The 13,710-nt window shown below is 34.7% G+C and overlaps 1 pseudogene; it reads left to right on the forward strand.

The window, feature by feature from the left end:
* The first annotated feature begins 994 nt into the window (after positions 1–994).
* LOC131533235 (NACHT, LRR and PYD domains-containing protein 3-like) overlaps positions 995–13,710 on the forward strand; it is a 56,115-nt pseudogene continuing 43,399 nt past the window's right edge.

Here is a 13,710-nt window from a genome sequence, read left to right on the forward strand (position 1 = left end):
TGACTTAAAAATGACCACAGTGATAGTCAGGGTCACTCTGAATATATATCAATTGCAAGAATGAGCTAACCTATAAAGGAACATTTTTTATGAGTTTATGAACATACAGAAATAATCTAAGTGCAACAATGGAGTTTGATGTTTGTGGTGAGTTTGCTTTTAGTTTTCTCCAAAACTATACAGTAAAATGCCTAGAAAATTAATACAGTAATAGTCAGGGTCACTGAATATATATAATTTGAAAGAATGAGCTAACCTATGAAGCAACACTTTTCATGAGTGTTTGAATATATACAAATAATCTAAGTGCAAGAATGTCTGGGGTGATTTTGCCTTTAATTTTCTCTGAAACTGTACAGTAAAATGACTTGAAAATAAATACACTGATAGTCAGGATCACTTTGAACAAATACTAATTGAAAGAATGAGCAAATCTGTAAAGCAAAGCTTTTATGAGTGTTTAAAATGGGATATATATATATATATATATATAACATTAATGTTTTATTCATTCTTATTTTATTATTTTAATGTGTACATTAAAACACACACATTAAAATAATAAAATAAGAATGAATAAAACATTAATGTTAACATTTATTAACATTAATAAATGTGTTATAATAATTAATGTACACTACAAACGTTAATGTACAACTTTAACGTATTTACAAACATTACAACAAAAATGAAAAATTTAAAATAAGTTCAGGTATAAAGGAAACGCCGCATAATAGCTTCTTTACATGCATTTTGACTGCTCTCAGCACCCGTACCGTAAGTGCGCGATTACATGCGCAACACACAAAAAAAGTGCGGCTGGCTTGACCGTGTATTTTCAAAGCGCGGCTGGCTTGACCGCAGTCATTTTAAGGGGGGCTTTAGCACCCCTAAATTTCTTCTCAGCCCCCCTAAAAATCTTGCGATTCTTTCCCTTTAAATTTCAAATGAAAACGGCAGCAGACTTCGGCTCCTGCCCATCTTTCTGCGAGTTCTTCAATCCACAGACTGCGGTGGCGCGGAGGAGAGGACAAGGTGTGTGTTTATGATAGATTGTTATAATGTCTACATCTATGCAGTTCTTTGTCATAAATACAGTTTACAAAAAGTCATGGGAGAGCAATCGGTTTCCAATCTACTGTAAAGTTTTCGCTGCATTCACCACTCATCACACCACTGTTTCCTTCAGCGAAAGCCCTTAACACATATGAACGCTTTATAAAACGAGCTTTATTGCTATTTTCATTTGAAAATTTAGCTTTCAATATAGAACATAATATTACAGTGCATGTGGCATTAACTACCATACAGTTATGCATAGAAATGATTAAAGACAGTGACCGACAGCACAGTCAGTGCACTCATTTTAATTGCATATCAGAGTGATTGACAGAGATTGAAACATTGTGTGTGTGTGTGTTTTGTATTAATTAAAAAAAATAATAATTTCTATTGTTTGAATTGAATTTATGTAGAACGGTTCTACAATTTTTTTTGTAAACATTTTCAATAAATTTTTTTGTAAATATTTATTTTTTATTATTACACCCTCATTGGGGGCTGAGCCCCCCAAAAATGAAAATCCTAGAATCGTCCCTGCATCAGGAGCGGGTTTAATATCTGAATACACATCTTCCAGTCTTCTGTGAGATTCACTTGGAGGTGAAGGTTGATGGTGTGTTATTGTGCAGTCTTGAGTAATTGTTTATTTTTATGTTCATTGATTTTTGAAAATTCAGGATAAATTTAAGGGTCATTCTACAGAAACGTCCACTTTTGGTATGGAAAGATGTTTTGTATTTCTTTTTTAACATTTAAACTTAGACCACATTATTAGATTACCTTTTGACTTCATGAATACATATAAATGACAGCTTATTTATTTATTTATTTAGCTTTTTTGTGCAATTATTTCAAGACCACATGTCACTGGTGTTACCTTCTTTAGCAATATTAAACGTTTTTATGAAATATTATTTCTCAATTTTTTTTTTCAGCGCATGTAGTCCGAATTACAGAAAAATAATGACAATGGACGAAATAAGTAGATTGTGTTTTATTTAATGTGACAGAAAAAACAGTACAGTAACATACATTAGACCTGATACACTGATCTTCACTGGTGGTACTCATAAAGTAACACAATTTTCATGAAAAATGCATTTTATAAAAAGTCTGCTGCAAGATATCAAGCCACCGGTTGTCAATCATGGTATACTCACTAAATTAAGTAGTTTAATCCATTTGTATTATAGTTTTTTTACAATTCCCTGACAATAAATAGGTCACACCAGTGACATCAACTAAAGCTTCATATGAAATCATGAGATAAATGAGAATTTCTGATAACTGAAAAGAGACAGTTGACTAAACATGGGCCTTTCGTCACAGATCTTCAGGAAACAGGAAGAAGGAAGTCAGGTGATGTCATCAGTGTGATTTTTATTACAAAATAAAAGACTTTTGTTAAACAGTGACACAACTTCAGGGGACCACTGTTTTCATTATATATTTAATAATATTTATTCAGCATTTTTTTTTTATGTCATTCACATCATATATTTGATAGTTATGAATACATTATTGTATGTTAAATGGTAGAAAATCCTGTTTTGACCTCAAAATAAAGCACTTTCCCGCTGTACATGGCTGCGGGACGAGCAGTTTTGTGGTGTTTGGAATTCTTTATAATTAATTAAAAACAAATATTGCCACATTGATGGCTCAAGAAGGTGTAATTGTTCAAATACCACAGTGTTTCATTTTAAAATATAAAGAAATTGTAACCCTAAAGTGTTTTTCAAGTGTAATATTTCTGTAAAGGCTAGGACAGAAAAATGGACATTTCCATAGAATGACCCATTTAAAGTTGTAGTTATTTTGTTTTTTTCATTTTATTTCAGTTTTAAATTGGCTATAACTGGCTATAAGTTTTAGTTTTATATTTTAATTTACGTGAACATTTATTTCAAATAATGAAGGTGTTTTATTATTTTAGCTAATGATAATTACTGTGGTTTACACAAGGAATGCATCAAGCTCACTTCACTGTTGAGATAAATGTACTTCGCTGTCATCTATGGATCGGGCTACACAAAGATGTAAACATGTAAATATGAAATATATCTCTTCTGTAGGTCAGCGGTGATCAGGTTTAGTGATAGTTTGATTCTGACATGGCTACAGTGAGCTGTGCTGGAAGAATGAGTGTGAATGCTTGCAGACTACGTTACAGGAAAAACAGGAAACAAGTGAAAAATGTCAATTTAGGTTGAATTTGAGATTTTCACACAAATGAGTTCATTAAGCTCTAGTCTAGCGATCCCATGCTCCAAATATTAATTAAAGATCTAAAATGATTAGACTATTAACAAATCATTAACTGCAGCTTTTTCCTCACTAAACTCATAATTTGCTGCTTATTAATAGTTAGTGCAGTAGTTGTTGAGTTTAGGTATGGGGTAGGATTAGGGATGTAGAATATGGTTATGCAGAATATGTGCTTTATGCAGTAAGTACTAATAAACAGCCAATATGTTAATAATACTCATGCTAATAAGCTCCAGTAAACACACGCACGTCTCCAAAGTGCATTTACATAAACCATACATCTTAAAGAAGATTACTAAATGTGTATTTAATATGAGACAGGAACATGTTCTAAAAGCATTACAGATGAGCACATCACAACATGAACACACATCTGAGTGAGAGATGCATGTGTTATTATGTAGAAAGCACGCTTGTCAACACTGCTTTAGATGAATGTAAGTAATGTAAATAAACAAATCTACACAGAGTAACTAAACATAAGTTATCTGTTATTAGTTCATTAGTATTGTAGATAAACTGAGGAACATTTGTGTTGGATGAAAAGCAAGTTAACACAGGAGCAGCCACCTCAACATGTAAATAAATACAGTATTGATCAGATAAATCACAGGTGACTGGATCTTGTCTGATGTTACAGGGACAGATGAGACACACGTGTTTATCCGGTGAAGAGTGACTGATGAAGCAATGCTGCCATCAAAGCCTCTCAGTGAGTACACTAATGAAATTAATTAAACACGGTGGTCTTCATCAGAATAAAGCTGCAGAACTGGACCAGCTGTGTTGAGATGCTGTAGATGTGGGTTCACCGTCTCTAAATACATGATTAACAGAACAATATGTTTGAATAAAGCTTTGTTTCATGTGTCCTTGACTTGTATTTATTTATTGTCATGATTACTTTTATTTATTCTTTTACTCATTTGTTCATGTTTCCTGATGTTGTCAGTAAATAAAATATAATTGTTTCATTAATATGCATTAATTCATTACTCGACTGAAAACTGAGATGTATTCACTTTGACTGCATTTGTCTAGTAGTGTGTAGTCATGCATAGCTATGGCATATGACAAAACAAAATACATTCTGCTTATTTTACTAAATAATATAATGAATTATTGGTGTGGGCTAGCAATGCTTTCTGAGGTAATCTTAATTTCTGCGTAGTACTTACATTTATCGAGTGTAAAATCAACAGTCTTCTCCAAAGACGAGATCTTTGAGCAGCTGATCGACTGCTTTGTGCAGATATTACAAACACGGAGGAAACTGTTGTAGGTGGGGTTGTGGATTTATTGATGCTATGAGGTGTTTGTGCACCTGTCGCTCTTATCTTCTTTTTAGTGTTATTACTGCAGAACTTATATTTACATACAAGCTCAGGGAAAGACGGTAGCATTTTTAACAATCAGCAATCATAATGACAGAAAACAACTATAATGGGTTTGCATACATCATAGTATGAGATTATATACACAGGAAAAAAATAATAAATATCTGAATAATAAAATTCATATAATCATAATGCATTAAAATTACATTAGTAGTTTTTATTTATACTGTAAGCCTCAGGGATGAAACGTGAGAGACATTCAACAAGAAAAAGAGGAAAACAAAGCAGATTTAAGACAGTTTTGCGTGTGGATGAACAATTTTGCGCATAAAATTAAGAGATTAATAACATATTCAAGAGAAACGATTTAGTTTTTTTCGTAATAAAAAATAATATCTGTAAGGATTAAACTGTGGGTTTTATTAGTAGAGTTAAAAATATATATAAAAAAACTTAACCCAAAATGTATTGGCTATCCTACAATCACAAGAGCAGCTGTTTCTTCTACAAGACCAAAAATGAGCAAATTTCATCAACATCAAAATATTTACAGATAGATGAATTAAACCTGTCGCTCGTATCTTTTAAGTTGTTGCTCTTGTTGTAACGTCATAAATCACATGATAACGTCAACATGGCGGATCGCATTCATACTCAACGAGATCTGGCTGTAGAGTGTTTATAGTTCATTGTTTCTATTGTTGTGTTTTCCTTCATGTAAGCTTTTATGTGCAGCGCTTTGAGAAAACAACTTTTAAAGGCGCTATATAAAATAAATGTATTATTATTATTAAATACAATAATCAATATAGGTTCACAGTGATACATGTTTAAGCTTATTTAAGACGGCACACTCTGTACTAACTTCAGACTTTATTGTAGATGTTTTGATAAGCGTGGGCTCTCCCTCACTCTCTGAGCCTGCTTCTGCCTCATCTTCAGTGGAAGCACAGACTGGGGTAAGTTGACCCACCCCCTGTATCTTGGCAACAGTACACTTTTACTGTCATGTGACCATGTATTTTGGAAGCACCCATCATTTCTGCCAGACTGTGAAAAGGAGAAACACATGGGGGATGAAGGCACCCATTTACTTTAAAAACTGTAAAGCTTTAGCATAATGTAATGGTTGTTACATCAAAGCAAATGTATCCAGGTCTAAACATATATAGATGATTTAGCAACCTATAAAACTATGCAGATCATTTAGCTTTATATTAGCGTGAATTGGTAAGCTACGGTAGATATTTTTGTCTAAAATGGCAGCTATGGGGTAAAGTGAGCCAAATGTTGTGGGGTAAAATGAGTCAGCATCATAAGGCACTGTAGTTAAGTTAAATCTCTGAATTATAAACTGGTATTTTAATGTGGTATTAGTGATTTAGTTTATCATATATACATATTATTTGTAGTTTATTTGATAGGGACAGTGCACAAGTGCATCAGATCCTTCTCTGATAAGAACCAGAAGATGCTTTTCATCACATTATAATCAGATATCTTTCCGTCTGTAGTCGCTGATGGCCAACAAACTCTGTTTAGTCTGTTTTTAGGAAGATTACAACTTTGGTGTTCAACATATTGTTTCAGAAATGTAAACAATTAAATATTGAAATTTAAACTTCATTTGGTTGGTTTCATGCTGTTAAAGTTAACTTCATGAAAGGAAATATGACAGTTTGTAAGTTGAAATGACTGAATTAGTTTTTAAATGATTATTTATTTCACATGGGTTTGAATCAGATTTGGTCAGATGGTCATCTTACCCACCGACTCGACTCGGGTCAACTTACCCCTAACCCGGGGCAAACTGAGCCATGGGGACACTTTTTTATGAGAAATCATATTTTAGAACCCTTTGTCATAGATACATTCTGATCTTTTAAAATGACAGGAATACTTTCATTAGGATCGGATGCTTTGATTGTTCTTCTGCATCATTTTCCCTGATCTTGACCACACAAGTAAAAAATGGCTAATCTTACCCCACTCTCCCATATAAGTATTAGACATTTAATTTAATATTTTACAGCGTAAATCTATATTATCTACTAAGAAACAACTCATTTAGAACATTTATATTATTTTTCAACTATTTACAGGCCTACTATTAATATGGTTACAATAAAATGTGTTATAGATTACTAGTATCAAGACAAGTGATGGTTACACTTTATTTTGATAGTCCTGTGTTTCTTGCCAACATGACGACATAACAGTATATTTTGTGGGATTTACATTGTAGTTATACTCATTGTTCACATTGTTTTGAGTGAAGAACCTGCTGAGATCTGAATGCGGTTCAGTGAGGATCGTTCTTCAAGCTCAGCTTCGTTTATTTACCATTATATCAATTAAAATCATTATATTTACATAGTTAAGACGACATGTACAGTGAGTTAGTGTGTTTTCTAGTCAGGCACTGAATGAAGAGCACATTAAAGGTCCTGCAGAGCGATATTCCCAAAACCACAGGAAGCTCCGAGAGTTCAGACTTCCGTTACAACCGAGAAGACATAAAGGATCATATTTGACGGTGAGTTCAGTGATCAGGCTTTATTTAATATCGTGTCATGTTGTTATATGATGTTCAGTGTATTTATAAGATCCTAACTCTGCTGTTGTTCACTGAAAAGAACACAAACTGACGCTCATGAAGCGGATCGCATCGAAAGTGAAAGTAAATATAACGGAACCGCGTTAACCGCACAAATACCACAGAAAACATTATATTTTACCATGCTATTGAGCTCTGTGTGTGCTTTTACCCGTGGATTTCATGAACTAATTGTGTGATGGATAATTTCAATAAAAGTAGTGTTAACCTCTACCGCACGCATTATGATAGACCTATAAAACAAATATTTGACTCTTTTCTTTTCTTGCAATGGCTGAACTTGAAGTGCTGTATAAAAAAAAAAAATGGAAAAAAAAAATTATTTTAAGGTCCTTTATGATTTGTTGTCATACGGCAACAACATACAACAGTGGATCTAACTTAGAATAAGTGTAAGTTTGCTTAATATTTTTCCTCAGAAATGTTTGTTGTGATTCAGCTGGTGTTCTAATAAGCTTTAACACGGTATTTATAACCTTATACATACTTTCCAACAACTTCTGCTTTTATTTATTTATTACATTTTTCATGAATATTATTTAAATTTCAAATTTATACAGTTAAAACAAATCTAATACTGTATATCATGTATCATAAAACACTGACATAAAACCAAAAACACTGCAGTTCATGAAAATTCAACATTACGCAATCTTATGAGAGGAAGACTATAAATTTGAGTCTGAGCACCCCCCTCCTCCAATAATCCTTGAAACTATGTATGAAACTTCTCAAAGCATTTTTTTTTTTTTTCAGAGGTGAGACACAGGTATACCTCACATTTGGTGCATTTCATCCTAACAACATCCTTACAGCCAGGATACATGCATCTACCTCTTTGAGACACCATGGTAGGCCAGTGGCTCACTGATGTAATGCTACCTGTATTCATATCTAATCAAAAGTAAAATTGCCATTTAAATTTGATTTTATCCATTATACACATGCCATTACCATACAACTAATCAACATTATATCACTAGCATTAATGACGTTATTGTTACAGCTGAACAGATTGCAGCTGACCTTGCTAGCTAGCTAAACTATTGCAATAATACCATTCCACTATTGCACAGAGTTACCGCTTGGCAATACATACATTTGATTGATTTATCAAAAACTAATTTCATAAAAACTTTTTTGAGTAGTGAATATGTCATTATAACTCATCTGAGGTGATCTTTATGATTTTTTTGTGCATGTGACACGGGCTGGTCCTTGTTTTTTACTGACGTTTTAGTTTGCTTTCAGCAACTACTGACAAGAGACAGCAGTCTATCAGAAATCACTCCACAGAAAAAAACTGCATGTCACGTGACTTAACCAAAGCACATCATTGGCTAAACAAAGGTCTTCTCTTTCCAACAAAAAAAAAAACAAACAAGAATGTTCTCTTAAAGACACAGTGGCAAGGAAATGAAACAAAGTGTATGTTGCCATATGGCAACACCATGCGGTAGAGGGTTAATAATCTTTTATGAGGGGAAAACATAAATTAAAAGACTATTAAAATAACGTTTGCATAAGCGTGCAGAATTTAACATTTTTTCCGATATTAAATATCGTCCAGTTTGTCTTTCTCTCTCACTTACACTCTTTCCAGTTCTGATACTGAATCATGAGATATATGAATCTCTTCATGCAGATATCAGAGCCTCTGTTTGTTCAGTTTAATCATCACATGACAAGAGATGAACTGAAACACAATCAGCACTGATTCAGAATTAATGTGTGACTCAGGTTTTCTTCAAATCTTCATTATTAGCTGCTAGTGACATAAATCTAAGGTCTGTGAAATAATTTAGTGTTTTCATGTTTTTTTACCCCCTGAAGTATATTTACTATTTACAGGCCAGAACATTTTCAGTGTTTAGTGTGATATCTCAAGCATTATAGAAATGACTTGATTTATCTATAGACTGATAAATACAATATAATATACAAACAAGAGGCACCCGCAGCTTTTTCACTTTAAAAAATGAAATGTGTTGGAATAATATGAACGCAGTGACATTTGGGAGAATATGATTTGTGTTATTAATAGTTTTACTGATCTGGTTTGTTTGGTGAAACTCGTTGTGGAGGAAGAGCAGCAGAAATATAATGTGCTGCATGTGTGAGATTTGAGGGTTTTCAGCAGCGCTTCAGCAATGAAACATCAGCTCTGAAAATACTCCTCATCAGATGTCATGATCAGTTAGTTGATGTGTGTCAGTGACGTCACGTTACACACATCAAGCTCTGAACAGATGGATGCTTTTCTCCTGCTGCTGAAGTCAAATATGTTCAGTAAGACACAAGAGCATCAGTGAGCTCAGATACTGGCGATGCTCATGAGGATCACTCTTCAGATCTTCTTCACTACAGTCAGTAAACCAGCACTTTATGATTCAGAAGAAAAGGATCCTGCTGCAGCTCCACATTCTCTTCAATCTCATCGTGTGTGTAGCGTTAAGATTTACTGCAATAATCATCACAATATTATGTGTCATTTGTGCTCTTATGTCTCCATATGCAGGTGTGAAGTCAGTTTGTCATCATGGAGAACAGAGAGAGATCTTCATCTCCTGATCACAGCTGTGTGTCTCTGAAGAGTGACGGATCCATGATTATTCCTCCTAATTTCAGTAATGATCCAGTGACCTCTGACCCCAGGTGAGATATAATCCAGTGTTAAGGTCAATTCATGCTGCGCTGATAAACACTGACCAGCGTGAACAATCACCGGATCACAGTTCATCATTTCTCAGACGCTCCACGAGTCGACAAGTGCTGCTTCAACATGTTCAATCAGAGAAACACACACTGAGCAACAGCAGCAGATTCAGACACACACTGATCCACAAACCAGAACAAGAGTGTGTTTCCACTGTTAGTGAACCACAGACTGTAGAGCTGTGTTCGTGCATCGATACGATGATGTATCGTCACAGAGGTTTGATTCTGTCTCTGTATGGATATCGTGGCACGTGTGCAGCAGTGGACCGCGCTTAATTTGAATACAAGAACACCGTTTAAAACAGAGTAGAAAAGTGCAAGGTTTCTAAAAAATAATGAATAGAGTATAATATATAGGCAACAACAAGGTTTAATCTGGCCGCAGAGGAACACAGCTGGGTTGCCTGATATAACGAGACGTCCCTGAAACAGAGCTTCACACTTGAGCAATACAGAAATATCTGCTAAGTGTGTTACTTATCTTTGTCAACCTGGCAACCATGTGTGCACTCGCTCTCTCTTCACTGAGGATAAACACGCTTGCTTTCTGAAAACACCGGTTAGCTTGCAGTTTAGCGATCTACACTTAGATACTCTATTCTCAGAAAAGTGTAATTCATCAAGTGTTCATGTACGAGAGAGCTCTGGCTTTAATTGTTTTAGAAACAATGATGTTACGAGCTCCTTGTTGAGAGAGTAATGTAGCTCTTGATCGATTAAGCTATTTTACTGATAAAACTGTGGTGCAGCGCTGAGAAGTTTGTGTTGCTGAATGTCTCTGCGTATGTTACGTGATCTGTGTGAGTGACTGAACGTGAGATACAGTGAAAGATGGCGTGTTACAACTCTTCTAATTTTAATTTTTTTAAACTGTTAATTTGCAAATATGATTTTTAAAATATATTAGAATGAATACATTACAATATAAATTCATTAGAAAGAGTACATTATTATTTATGGATTAAAACAAGATGCTAACAGTCAGAATATTGTAGCTGGTGGAGAGAGCTCAATGTAAACATGAAACACATGTCATTATATTGTACTGTGGTACAGTTATGGAGGCTCTTCATAATGCAGAGCTCAACTGCTGCTCTGCCAATAGTTAGCAACGGCCCTAAAGTATGCAGTGTTTAATAAACAGCTGTTTTACTCAGTTCTGCTGAGGTGAAATTCAGTGCAGTCCTTTATTGTGATGCGTATCGTATCGTGACTTTGCTGGTGATACGCAGCACTAACAGACGGACTCACAATTACAGCTGCTGCTAACCATCAGTTCAGAACTCATTCATCTGAGGATTATTCCTTTTTGATTCATCGGATGAAAAAGTTTAAAGTGACTCATTATTGAAATTGATATATTTTGAATTAAAAAGTAATACATTTTAATAATTATTTTAAAACATGTTATTCCTCATTATGTGCAAAAAAGGTAAAAATATAAGCATCAGAGAAACAAATAGAGACATAATTAGCGTAGCAGCTGTTCTATTCAAGCAAAAATGATTTGTTCAACCCAAGCTAAGGAATTATAATGTACATTTGATCAGACATAATGCTTCTTATAATCTTGTACTGCATTTATGTGAATGCTTGGCTAAAGAGATGTGTCTTTAATCTAGATTTAAACAGATAGACTGTGTCTGAACCCCGAACGTTATCAGGAAGGCTATTACAGAGTTTGGGTGCCAAATGTGAAAAAGCTCTACCTCCTTTAGTGGACTTTGCTATCCTAGGTACTACCAAAAGTCCAGAGTTTTGCGACCTTAGGGAGCGGGTTGGATTGTAGCGTGGTAGAAGACTAGTTAGGTACGCAGGAGATAAACCATTTAGGGCAGTGGTCTCAAACTCAGTTCCTAGAGGGCCACAGCTCTGCAGAGTTTAGCTCCAACCAGCTCCATATCACACCTGCTTGGAAGTTTCTAGTAATCCTGAAGACCACGATTAGCTGGATCAGGTGTGTCTGATTAGGGTTGGAGCTAAACTGTGCAGAGCTGTGACCCTCCAGGAATTGAGTTTGAGACCAATGATTTAGGGCCTTATAGGCAAGTAATAATATTTTGTAACTGATCCGGAACTTAATAGGTAGCCAGTGCAGAGACTGTAAAATTGGGGTAATATAATCATATTTTCTTGACTTGGTAAGGACTCAAGCCACAGATAGTCCAAAATGCAGCGGCTAGTTTACTGAAGATGCAGGACAACCACCTAACAATGCATTACAATAGTCCAGTCTAGAGGTCATGAATGCATGAACTAGCTTTTCTGCATCTGAAACAGGTAGCATGTTTCGAAGCTTGGCAATGTTTCTACGTTGGAAGAATGCTGTTTTTGTAACATGGGAAATATGATTTTCAAAGGACAAGTTGCTGTCTAATATAACACCCAGATTTTTGACTTTAGAGGACGTAACAGTACATCCGTCTAGTTGCAAATTGTAATCCAAGAGATTCTGTGTACTGTTTTTTGGTCCAATAAGTAATATCTCTGTCTTATCCGAATTTAATAGGAGGAAATTATTGGTCATTCGATCTTTTACATTTTTAACACAATCTATTAGCTTAAATAGTTCAGAAGTTTCATCTGGTCTTGTTTACATTTACATTTAGTCATTTTGCAGACGCTTTTATCCAAAGCGACTTACAATTTGGGATATATAGTTGAGATATATAGTTGAGTATCATCAGCATAACAATGAAAACTAATCCCGTATTTTCTAATAATATTGTGATGGATCCGCCATAAGCATTAGCAAAATCACATCAACAAAAAAAATAAGTCCATAGCCACAACCAGGGGTCAGTGTGAAATTGTGATGGTCTTTAATGACTCTTGCTCACGCAAGGACAAAGGTTACTTCAGACATCCTTTTGATGACAAAAATATGATCAATCAAATGTTCAACAAGAACGAGTCACATTACATTGCTCTAGCCTCTCAAACACACAGAGGACAAACTACAGCACAACTTTACCAGTACAAGTAATATCACCATTCCCCTCTAGACAAGACATACATTGAATTTAAAGGAGGTGGCCCGCACCATTTAAGAAGAAAAAGGGGAGTAACAAAAATTACAAATACATACAGACATGAAACACAAATCCTGAAATTAACATAATACATTTAACTAAAATTAGAGCCATGGATAACTTTAGTTAATGTAAATAGCATTGTGCTAGACAAAAATCACATTGATCAAGACATCACATTTTCAATGTTCCCTCCAACTAAACATAGTTGGTACATTCCAACTTCCTTCAGAAATCTAATAAAACAGCTCAACTTCCTGTTTGAACCCCTTTGTTAGCAGTCTGGCTTGGGTACACAACAGGTACATTTTATTATCTAAATCCTATTTTTAATCTGTATCTTCAAGTTAAGAGAATTTTAACTGGTTTTAACATTTTAGCCTTAAGCCAAATAACCAAGCCCGTGCACTGACGCAGTAAAAATGACAATAAAGATATCTTGCTAAACCAATTGTACCAATATGCTTGCTTTTATTAATCAGTACAAAGATATTCTGTAGAAGTTATGTGTGGCCCAATGCATGGCCATCACAAATATCACCAAGGGGCAACATGTATATTGAAAATAGCAGAGGACCTAGGACAGATCCTTGTGGTACTCCATACTTTACTGGTGATAATTGAGATGACTCCCCGTTTAAAAAAACAAAGTGGTAGCGATCGGATAGGTAGGATC

The sequence above is a fragment of the Onychostoma macrolepis genome, chromosome 01 (assembly GCF_012432095.1).
Source record: "Onychostoma macrolepis isolate SWU-2019 chromosome 01, ASM1243209v1, whole genome shotgun sequence".
In the NCBI taxonomy this organism is placed as follows: Eukaryota; Metazoa; Chordata; class Actinopteri; order Cypriniformes; family Cyprinidae; genus Onychostoma; species Onychostoma macrolepis.